Below are 12,554 nucleotides of genomic sequence, written 5' to 3' on the forward strand. Positions count from 1 at the left end.
TCTGGATCAAAGAGTAGTTCTATTTTTAATTTTTTTGAGGAAACTCCATATTGTTTTACACAGATGCTGTACAAATTTACCAGAGAAGTCAATGGCACCCCACTCCAGTACTCTTGCCTGGAAAATCCCACTGATGGAGGACCCTGGTAGGCTGCAGTCCATGGGGTCACTAAGAGTCGGAAACGACTGAGCGATTTCACTTTCACTTTTCACTTTCATGCATTGGAGAAGGAAATGGCAACCCACTCCAGTGTTCTTGCCTGGAGAATCCTAGGGACGGGGGAGCCTGGTGGGCTGCCGTCTATGGGGTTGCACAGAGTCAGACACGACTGAAGCGACTTAGCAGCAGTAGTACAAATTTACATTCCGTCAATAGTGCACCAGTGTTCTCTTTTCTCCACATCCTCACCAGCACTTGTTATCCTGTCTTTTTGATGATAACTATTCTAATAAGTGTGAGATGATATCTCATTGTGGTTTTGATTTGCATGAGAACAATGGTATTGATAAGTCACTCTTCTGTTCTATGCTTTTTTGGGGGCTAAGTTTATCCTGTTAAAGGGTCATATCTTAGAAGACAATTAAAATACTTCATACAACCACAGAATCTCAAATATTTAAAGCAGGAATAAGAAACTTATACTTTTGGAGATATAATTTAGGGAAATGAATTAAATGAATGTAGGTGGATATATGCAGGTCAGGAAGCAATAGTTAGAACGGGACGTGAAACAATAGACTAGTTCCAAATAGGAAAAGGAGTATGTCAAGGCTGTATATTGTCACCCTGCTTATTTAACTTATATGCAGTGTACATCATGAGAAACGCTGGGCTGGAAGAAGCACAAGCTGGAATCAAGATTGCTGGGAGAAATATCAATAACCTCAGATATGCAGATGACACCACCCTTATGGCAGAAAGTGAAGAGGAACTAAAAAGCCTCTTGATGAAAGTGAAGGAGGAGAGTGAAAAAGTTGGCTTAAAACTCAACATTCAGAAAACTAAGATCATGGCATCTGGTCCCATCACTTCATGGCAAATAGATGGGGGAACAGTGGAAACAGTGTCAGACTTTATTTTTTTGGGCTCCAAAATCACTGCAGATGGTGATTGCAGTCATGAAATTAAAAGACACTTACTCTTTGGAAAGAAAGTTATGACTAGCCTAGATAGCATATTAAAAAGCAGAGATATTACTTTGCCAACAAAGGTCCATCTAGCAAGGCTATGGTTTTTCCAGTGGTCATGTATGGATGTGAGAGTTGGACTGTGAAGAAAGCTGAGCACCGAAGAATTGATGCTTTTGAACTGTGGTGTTGGAGAAGACTCTTGAGAGTCCCTTGGACTGCAAGGCGATCCGACCAGTCCATCCTAAAGGAGACCAGTCCTGGGTGTTCATTGGAAGGACTGAACTGAAGCTGAAACTCCAATACTTTGGCCACCTCATGTCAAGAGTTGACTCATTGGAAAAGACCCTGATGCTGGGAGGGATTGAGGGCAGGAGGAGAAGGGGACAACAGAGGATGAGATAGTTGGATGGCATCACCGACTTGATGCACATGAGTTTGGGTGAACTCCAGGAGTTGGTGATGGACAGGGAGGCCTGGTGTGCTGCGATTCATGGGATCTCGAAGAGTCGGACACGACTGAACTGAACTGAGCGACAAAACTGAACTGAGGTGGATAGATGAAATTGAAGTTCCCCCCACCTCCAGTTGTAATGTCCTAAGACTAAATAAAGAGATTAGCTTTCTCTGTCATTGCCTGGCTTTAGGTCTTCTCTAGAAACTTAGAATAGATACTATTCTAAGTATTTTGCACCTGACCTGGTGAATGGGGAAATCTCTCTCCCTGGGTAAGGTCAGCGTGACACAGTGTGACAGACTCTGTTCCAGCCATCCTAAAGCTACAGCTGTTCCCTCCTAAAATCCTCAGTGGATTTCACCTGCAGAAGCTTCCGCAGAAGCCAGATCTTTCCCACGTCTCCATACTGACAGCATGAGCAGAACAATTCCATGCACAGGAGGGAGTGTGTGTAGTGCCTTGTGGCTACACCCTGCCTGCACAATTGGACTGGAAGCCACTGCAGGTGTGTTGACCTCCATGCTCATTTGAGCTGGGGGTATGTTCTCCCCAGTGGGGATCCGAGGAACGGAATTTGTTTGCTCCATCTCATTCAAACTCCCTGACCAAAAAAATTCATAGCTCCCCTGAAGCATTTAAATTGTTTCCTTCATCACATTAAATGGAAGCGATTGGGAAAATCACAGAAAAATCTTCATTGATTCAATCCTGATCCTTGAGTTGAACTGAGATTTGCATATGATTAAAGCAAGCAAACAAACAAACAAAAAAACCCTAAGAACAGGCACATACAAAGTCCTTGTACATTCTTTCTGAAGATTTTGGAATTTACTTGTATTAGTGGCTTGCTTTTGTTGTTGTTGTTTTTCTCTGAAACCAATAGTTTTTTTACTTTTGAAGTTGAATTTTTTTTTGCAAATATATAAAATAAGATGATACAATATTATTTCTCTCTTATAAACAGTATACTGCATTTGTTTTTGTTGGAGTATAATTGCTTTACCATGTTGTGTTAGTTTCTGCTGTGCAGTGAAGTGAGTCAGCCATATGTGTATGTATATATACAGATACATATATATACACACCCCGCCCCCACCCCCATCCCACCTGTTTAAGGTTATCACAGAGCACCAAGCTGAGCTTCCTATGCTTTATAGCAAGTTCTTACTTTACACATGGTAGTGTTTATACATCAAACATAATCTCTCGGTTCGTCCTGCCCCGCCCCCCTCCATGTCCACATCATGTCATTCTCCTTGTCTGTATCTCTATTCCTGCCCTATAAACAGGTTTATCTGTATCATTTTTCTAGATTCCACATATATGTGTTAATATATATATTTTTTTCCTCTGACTTACTTAACTCTGTTATGACAAACTCTAGGTGCATCCACATCTCTATAAATAACCCAATTCCATTCCTTTTTATGACTAAACCCACTCCAGTGATCTTGCCTGGAGAATCCCAGGGATGGGGAGCCTGGTGGGCTGCCGCCTATGGGGTCGCACAGAGTCGGATACGACTGAAGCGACTTAGCAGCAGCAGCAGCAATGCTCCATTATATATATATATATATGTACCACATTTTAATCCATTCATCTGTCATTAGACATTTAGGTTCTTCCTGGAAATGATAAACAGTGCTTCAGTGAACACTGGGGTACATGTATCACCTTGAATTATGGTTTTCTCAGGGTATATGCCTAGTAGTGGGATTGCTGGGTCATATATTTTAAAATAATACTATGTATTAGACTTCACTTCAGTTATGAAAGTAAACATTATAAGACCAAGTTAAACCTATTTCATGCACTTTATGGTATATGTATGGACAGTTCTTACTTACATTTTTATCCACTCAAATATGCATCAGTCAACACTCACTGAGAGTTCACCGAAAATGACTGTATACTCTATTTATTATAGAGCTGAAAATGACCCTGTACATGGATGTCCCAGCTAAAATCTGCAATGAGGAACTTTCTATAAACTCATGAACTGGGTTCTTTTTATATATGTGTATTCGCACAAATAATGTGGTTTTTTGTTGTTGTTTCATGAGGGAAAGGGTTGTTTGACTGCAGTCACTGGGACAGTGTACTGTTTAAATTGTACAAGTTTTTCCCTGAGTTAGTTTCAGCTAAGAGTTTCATATACTAGCATATGTGATAAAAGTAGACAGACACATTATTTAAATCTAGTTTTATAATTAGAAAGGAATTCCTTTATATTTAAGGAATATAAAGTGCAGTTGTTAAACATGAAAATTTTGTTCTCTTCCTTATGACTGGAAGCAACTTAGTTTAAGTGAAAGAGTTAAAATCTCACGAAAATTATTAAAATAATTTTTAATTTTTTGGAGAAATAACTTTGTCTATGTGTTATTCCACAGATTTTTGGCTAGTATTTATAAGTTTTTGAGACTTTACCTTTAAATTAAAATATGATACAGTAGGGTTATTAATATGGGTTCAGTTACCCAACCTACTTGTTTGTTGCAGTAGAAAAAATCATATTTAGAAGATTTCCACATGTTTGTGTAAGGACAGGAGAATTTGCTGTCTCTACTACACCAAGTTTTATGCTTTATATTGGCAGATTATTATATCTTATAATGCGACCATAGGAAATCAGTCTAGTATTTCACAACAATTAATTTTTCTGAATTATACTTAAGGACTAGATACAGATCCTATTAACTCTTCTTAATATACAAATCATGAGTTTACAGCCCTTGATTTTCCAGTCTGTTGCATGACTGTATCTGTAAATAAATATTTTTAAGATCCCAACTTTCTCGTAACTAATAGGAAGTAAAGTGCGTTTTGCCCTCTGAGATAGACTTTGCTAAGGGCGTTAATGATTAATATTTAATTATGGCTGATAATTTGGCAAGCTGTCATAAGTGCTATAGTTTCCAGAGGACTTTCAATTTTTTTTCCCATTATGGAGAAGCTGATGGGAAACCCTGATGTCTACAAATACCGAAATTTCAGAGTCTGCAATTTCGGAGAGGTGTGTTGGTGGAGGGGGGAAGATGGAGACGTTCCCAGACCTCTCAGCTGGGATGCCTGCTCTCACTGGTTGAGAAGGATGACATATAGGAACTGTGGGTATTTGTAGACATTGTGGTTCTAGACGCCACACAGAGTTAAGTCAGGAAAAAACCTGACCTTTGCGCTCGATGTACTTACTGAATTAGTTACAAGTCAAATGTTATGATGTCTTCAATTTTCTTCAAAATAATGAGAGAGAGAAAGAGGTTGGGCATATAGATGAAAGATGTTTGGGTATGACTTATTTGTTGAAGCTGGGAAGTGGATGTGTGGGGATTTATTACACTGTTCTAACTACTCTGGCATTTGTTTGAAAATTTCTCTAGTGAAACATTTTGAGATACTGATGTAATAAACTTACATTGTTGTATTTTACACAGTTAATCACTCATATTCAAGTTTTTTTTTTTTTAACAAGCCGCAAATGGGCTTTTTGGTTTTGTTTTTAAAAAATCTTTTTATTTTATATTGGAGTATAGCTGATTAAAATGTTGTGATGGTTTCAGGTGGACAACAAAGGGACTGAGCCATACGTATACATGTGTCCCTTCTCCCCCAGAGTGCTCTCCCATCCAGACTGCCACATAACACTGAGCAGAGTTCCCTGGGCTATACAGTAGGACCTGGCTCATTATCTATTTTAAATATAGCAGTGTGTGCATGTCGATCCCAAACTCCCTAACTATCCTTTCCCCCCCGTCCTCCCCATCCTGGAAACCATAAGTTCATTCTCTAAGTCCATGAGTCTCTAAGTCTATTTGTATCATTTCTTTTTTGATTCCACGCATAAGATATGTCACATGATAGTCTTTCTTCTCTGTATGACTTGCTTCACTCAGTATGACAATCTCTAAGTCCGTCCATGTTGCTAAAAAATGGCATTACTTCATTCTTTTCAATGGCTGAGTAATATTCCCCTGTATATATGTACCGTATCTTCTTTATCCATTCCTCTGTCTATGGACGCTTCAGTTGCTTCCGTGTCTTGGCTATTGTAAACAGTGCTGCAATGAACATTGGGGTGCATATATACTTTCGGATCATGTTTTTCTCTAGATATATGCCCAGAAGTGGGATTATTAGATCATGTGGTAGCTCTATTTTCAGTTGTTTAAGAAGCCTCCATTCTGTTCTCCGTAGAGGCTGTATCAGTTTACATTTCCACCAACAATGTAGGAGGGTTCCCTCCCCATATCGGGTTTTTTTGATTTGTACTTATTTGGCGATCCTGCCCTGCTGCGCTTCAGTGAGGTATTGTCTCACAGTGGGTCAAACCTCCTAGGCACTCAAATGAATAGAAGTGCTGACGCCCGCCTTGGAGGAGAGGAGAAGCGTTTGCCAATATGGAGAGGCTCTTCTTGCACTGACTGCTGTTTCTGCTAGTCATGTTAAGAAAGTGAAAGAGTTGCTATCCAGGATTCATGTCATGGAGTACGGCAGACAGGATACATCGAATGCCCCTCTCCCAAATGTTTTCATGGAAAACTAAAGTGCATTATACTGTTTCCGCCCTACCCTTCATCCTTTCCCCCTCTCCTCTCTTTCCTCCTTCCCTCCCCTTTCCTTCTTTCCTCCCTACCTCCCTTCCCCCTCATTCCCTCCTTTCCTTTATCTATTTATTTTTCCAAGCCTATTAAAGACATGTTATGAAGGGAAAGATTTTTCAGAGATCAAACAGAAAATGCAAATAAGAACCTTAGGGGAGATGTAAGTGAGGAAGTTGTCTTGCACTCTGTGGGTTTCTGCTCAGTCATAGAGATACCATTTCCTTGATGATATCTGTAAAAGCACAGGAGAGACAGAGTCCGACACCTGCCTAAAGTGGGAATACTAACAGGGAACATCCATGTAAACCCAGTATCCTGAAGTGGGTACTTGTTTTGTATTGGCCCAAGAGAAATCCCAACAAAATTCCTCCCAAAACAGAGGAATAATTTGTTCCCAGGACAAATTCCAGCTTCTGTCCTTAGACTCACATTTACATTATTGATGGTTTAAAAATAGCACCTTAGAACTTCCCTGGTGGCATGGTGGATAGGAAGCCACGTGCGAATGCAGGGACACGGATTCGATCCCTGGTCTGGGAAGATTCCGCATTCCTTGGAGCAACTAAGCCCTCAAGCCACAACCACTGAGCCTGCGTGCCACGACTTCTGAAACCTGCTCGCCTAGAGCCTGTGCTCTGCAACAAGAGAAGCCGCTGCAACGAGGAGCCTGTCCACTGCAGTGAAGAGTAGCCTCTGCTCGCTGCAGCTAGAGAAAGCCCGTGCACAGCAAGAAGACCCAGTGCGACCAAATATAAATAAGTAAATAAAAATGTAACAGCTTAGTTCCTGCTGCTTACATCAGTGGTTCATCATTGTTGAGGTCTACTCTCAAAACACCTATCCACGAATGCACATCTGATTATTTCACTTCCCTGAACAACACTTGGCACTTATGTGGTCAAGTCCAATACACAGCTCTCCAAGACCAAGCCCTTTGCCTACCTTTCTAGAGTCCCCTTCTCACCCCTTCATGCCTCAAACTCTACTCTTCAATAACACACCCCCCAATACTCCTCTATTCGATCATTTTGCACACACTATTCCCTTCCCTTTTTCTGGGTGTCCTTTCTTCCAGCTTTCTTTCTTCATCCCTGTGCTCCCCAATTCCTTTCTTTCCAGGACTGCTTAGGACTCCCCTGGTTTTAACACTGGAAGTCTCGCTTCCCAGAAAACCTGTCACACTTAGGCAAACAAAGACAGCTGGTCACCCGATTCATCTCTCCTGTGCCCTTGTCTCGAGGACAGCCTGTGTACTCTCCTTGTTGAATGAATGGGTGTGTGGCATGGGCAACAGGGTAAGAATAATTCCCAGGATTCTGACTTGGTGACTGGGTAGTGATAGTGTTACTGAGTCCGAGCTCACTCTGGCTTCCTGCACGACAGGCCAATGAATCTGAGACAAGGTGTTGAGGCAAGGAATATGACTTTATTCAGAGAGCTGGCAGACCAAGAAGATCACAGACTAATCTCTCAAAATAACCATCTTATCTGGGTCTGGATGCCAGATTCTTTTACAGATCAGAAATGGTGGTGGAGGTGAGAAAACAAAGTGAAAAAGGCCATTAATCTCACAAATATCCCCTAGAATGTTAATTTCTTCCTTCCTGCCATCTACAGGTGGACAGGGTTCTGAACAAAGGCACCTTGGTTTAACAGTTAGAAAGTGAAAGTGTTAATTGCTCAGTCCTGTCACACTCTTTGAGACCCCTTGGACTGTAACCCTTCAGGCTCCTCTGTCCTTGGAATTCTCCAGGCAAGAATACTTGAGTGGGTTGCCATTCCCTTCTCCAGGGAATCTTTCCAACCCAGGGATTGAATCTGAGTCTCCTGCCCTGCACACAGATTCTTTACCATCTGAGCCACTAGGGAACTTGAGCCAAGCCTCTGTGTTAACAGACCACAAGTGACTGGGAGAAGCTGCCTTGCAGAAACCTCATTGCTACCTCGAAGTTTTCTCTTTCTCAAGACTACTCTGCTGCATTACCACTTTAGTGAGGATTTCATTCATTGTAATGATGAAAAAAAAAAAAAACAACGTAGTATTTATGTTGCTGGTATAATTTGTGATGGATCTAGGCTACCTGGCCTATATTTAGCTGAATGAATGGTAATAACCAATTAACATTGAACTTTTTGGACTATATTTTCAGGGAAAAAGTGATCAGTGATTCAGTTTTATGGGCATTATTTGAACAACCCAAACTTAGTGTATTTCAAAGACAAATAAGCACCATGTATTTTTACTACTCCTTGTGTTTATTTTTAAATACAAAGAACTAAAAACTCACATCTCGAAGGGACCTTAAGCATAATGTCAGGCATCCTCCTCATTTTACAAACAAGGAAAAGGTGTTCATAGATTAAATGACTTGCGTATAGCAACAATACAAATATACAAAGTTAAGATTAATCAATATAGTGTTTGCTCTCTAAATTGATTTTCAGTAAGTTTGCCTGACCCAGGAAAGTTGTCTTGTAAACACCACACTGATATACAAACAAAACTGTCACCAGTTAAACTACTGATTAAAAAGCTAATATAAGGTATATGCCCCACACATTCTAGTTTTCATCCTTGGTCTAAAGATCTAATCTTTAACTGTCTTCCTTCCTTCATTCCTAATAGCACAAAATTGAAACAAGTGCTCTAAAATATGCCTATGATCACTGGCTCCAGAATACTAGAGCAAGGCACAGTATATACAGATACATCAAACTAGATGAAGAGATATATTATTAATTAGTCTTTCAGAACACAAACAGTAGATGTGTTCTCATTTGGGTGTTATGTCATTAGCTTTTAAAGTGCACACAGTTAAACTAGGGGAAAAAAAGTGTACAAAGCAGGATATTGATTGAAAGAGAAGCTCTAGATGTTTGTATTGAAAATTTGTTGAGGATTCAGAACAGAACTTGAAATTGACACTGAGCAGGACCCTGTGGGGCTCCTGGGCACAAAACTCTTTCTAGGTCTTCCATTTTTTCATTACAAGAAATAGGCTTCATTCAGCTTCCAAGGAGCAGGTTCAAACAATTGCTAATTAGGTAAGGGAGAGGATGCAAGACACGAGAAACAGATAATCGAGAGAAATGGTAGTGCAGCCCTGAGGCAAGGTCCTGGTTCCCCATCAAGGGATACATACAACAGTATCCCTTTGAGCTGTTTGCAGGTACTGAACCCCCTCCAGGTGGGAGAAGTATGTTGCTTACAAGCAGGTAGACCCCAGACCAGTTGGAACCAGAAAGTTGATGATGCTAAGTCCCACTTACCTCACCACTATCCCATCAGAAGAATGTCCACAAGCTGATCATGCCCTCTTTCAACTATGAATGGAAAACATCTCACTACCTCCTTCAGGTTGGGACACACAGTTTTAAGGGCATTTGCCCACTGTGACCCCCTTTGCCTGGCAAAGCAATAAAGTTATTCTTGTCTATTTCACCCCAGACTGTGTCTCTGAGATTTAATTTGGTGTCAGAGTACAGAGGCCAGGTTCAGCTTCAAAATGAGGGGTGTGGAAGGGAGACAGAAAAGGGGGTTGGAGAGAGAGAGAGAGAGAGAGAGAGACATTGAGAGAGAATAATCTTTTCCTAATGTCTAATTTTGGAAGGAGGGGTTATAAATAGGTTTGAGGGAAACTTGGCTATAAAGATCAACATATTCTGAACCAAGTAGTTGGAAAAGCATGAAATGACATTTTGAGAACTAGCTTCTGAAAGTAGAAAAATTAGTGTGTAAATGAGTCAGATCATTTATTCTTCAAGTATTTGTTGAATACTTACTTGGTGATCAGACTCTGCTCTCAAGGAGCTTATGGTCTAGCAGAGGAAATACATGGATTTCAATATTAATGTCAGTGGATAAGAAAGATGAGAAAATGTGGAATGTGACAACGGAACACTGAGACCCAAGAGACCTTAAAGGTAAAGAATTGGATGAGTTTGGACAGTCTGCAGGCCCCAAAGTCCAGGTTTCAGATTAATTATAGACTTGGGTTGTCAGCATAGAATAAGGTAATAAATCCTCAGATAATCCTACTTGGTTATCAGTGAGTCAGGAGGAAGCAATCTCATTGTGAGGAACCCTGTTTAACTTGATATAGAGAAATGAAGGTAGCAAGCCACCATTATCACGACAAGATTCAGCAGTGACAATAACCATTGCAGATAGCATAGCTTTCTGCAGTTTTGCATTTTGTTCCTGAGATATGTTTCCTACCCTTCTAACCAGGGGCTTTACACTTTCTGGAGACTTACTAGATGTCAGTGGAGACTTGTTTCATCAATATTTTTTTTCCCAAGAATGATATGCTACTACTCAACTCTCCTGATGCAAGTAATATTTTTGACACCTTGTGTTCCACAATAGCCTCTTTGTTTGGTGTTTTCTACCTTTTTAAGCAATGAACAGGTGGAAAAAACCTGGAGCAATTTCTTATGTGTTTGACACATATGTTGAGCGATACTTAATAATTGCTACCCAGAGCAAAATATAACAGAATTTTATGACCTAGTCTTCTGCTGATAGAGTGGACTGACTGGTAGCTACACACAGTTTTTCAAAATAAATGCATCTCTGTGAAATGAGCTGTCAAGAGGACTCCCGGTTTTGAAAGCCTAGAGTAATTAAGGAGCAATGCGTTGCTTCTGAGGAACTGACATTAATGTTGACACATGATATTTCTGGGCAATTTGATCTGTACCAATAATTCACTTTGTTTCCAATAATTCACTTTGTTTCCTACTGCGGAACTCATTCTGTTCCTAAGTCATTTGAGGCTTTATTAAAAATTTACCCAGTAGCTTTTTAAAAGCACTGTATTTATTGTGGTGTGTGTTCAGTTATCATTTATGCTTGTTGAACATAATAAGTATGACATTTGACTAGAGTTCAGTCAGATCTCTAACTCAGATCTTTTTCCACTCCTAGATTACACTGACCTTATGCCCTAACGTCAAAATGGAAAACCAATTTAGCAAAATCGATCCCAGAAGCAATGATCAACTAGTTGAAGAGTAAGCATGAGAATCGATTATTCTGGCCTGCCACACATGTTAAAACCATGGTCCTTAATCTGTTTTCTCACAATGATTATGATCACTTTGTCTCCATCATTTTGCATCTTAGTATTCCAGGAATTTTATCCAAAATTTTTATGTGGAAACTTGAATGAAATATTATTTTGGTAGAACTATAAGAAAAATTTTAAAAGACTTTGTCCTTTTTATAGTTCTGTCAAAGTGGATTTAACAAGTAGTTCATATATTATTTCAAAGCTTTGATGTTTTAAATTTTAATGCAATATTTATAAACACAGGCCATAATCCTCAAAGTAAAACTGTCATCATTGAAATCTTCCTTTCTGGATAAACCAGCTTTTTTGATGAGGAAGGAATAAAGTTACTAGAAAAAAATGACTTCAAAACTGAAACCAACTCAAAAATATAAAGTCTGTTTTTCAAAGACCATTCCAGTACGAGTGACTTTGCTGTAAAACAGTTGATTGGTGATTGATTTTGAATTATTCTTCCATTTTTTCCTTATAAGCCTATTTGTCCAACATATCACTCTGGTATGATTCATATTAATAACTGAAATGCAGTATATGTACATACACACATATTTGTATAATACATATATATATATATATGCATACACATGTTCACAACATTCTGGTGTAAAGGAAATGTCAGATTTGCATGTTTCTTGGAGAAAAAAAGATTGATGACATTTCTCTATTTTCTTATTTACTGAGAAACATGTACATTTAAAAAAACAGACTCAGAAAAAGAATTAAAGTATCTTTGTTTTGGTATGGCTATGAAAAAGCACCATTCAAAACCATCCAACATCACTTTTGCCTCTTTGCTGCACAGGCCATCCTGAACACGCTGCCAGTATTATAGATACCTAGAGTTGAAAGTATAGACTTTGGAGGTCTGGATTTGAATCCTGTCTCTGCTTCTTGTTTGCCATGTGAGGTGAGCAAGGTTCTTAACCTCTCTGAGCCTCACTTTCTTCACAGGAAGGTGGAGGGTGGGGATGACACGCAGCACAGTATTGTCATGAGGCTTAAATGAAATGACCTTTTCCAAGTGCTCAGCCCAACACCTGACATGTGGGAGGCACTCAGTGAATTGTAGCGATCATAGTAGAAGTGCAATAATTATAAACTTGGTGATGGTGGCATGGAAAGGGCCACTAAGGCTTACTATTCAATAAATACTAGACTAATAGCATTGTGAAATTGATGTTGATTGATGTAGCTAATACTAGATAAGCTGAAGGACAGCCTTCTGGATGAAAATGTAATTGAGGAAGCATGTGCTATCTTTGAAATCTACACAGTGACCCAGAAGTACAA

Source organism: Bos indicus x Bos taurus, chromosome 19, assembly GCF_003369695.1.
Source record: "Bos indicus x Bos taurus breed Angus x Brahman F1 hybrid chromosome 19, Bos_hybrid_MaternalHap_v2.0, whole genome shotgun sequence".
In the NCBI taxonomy this organism is placed as follows: Eukaryota; Metazoa; Chordata; class Mammalia; order Artiodactyla; family Bovidae; genus Bos; species Bos indicus x Bos taurus.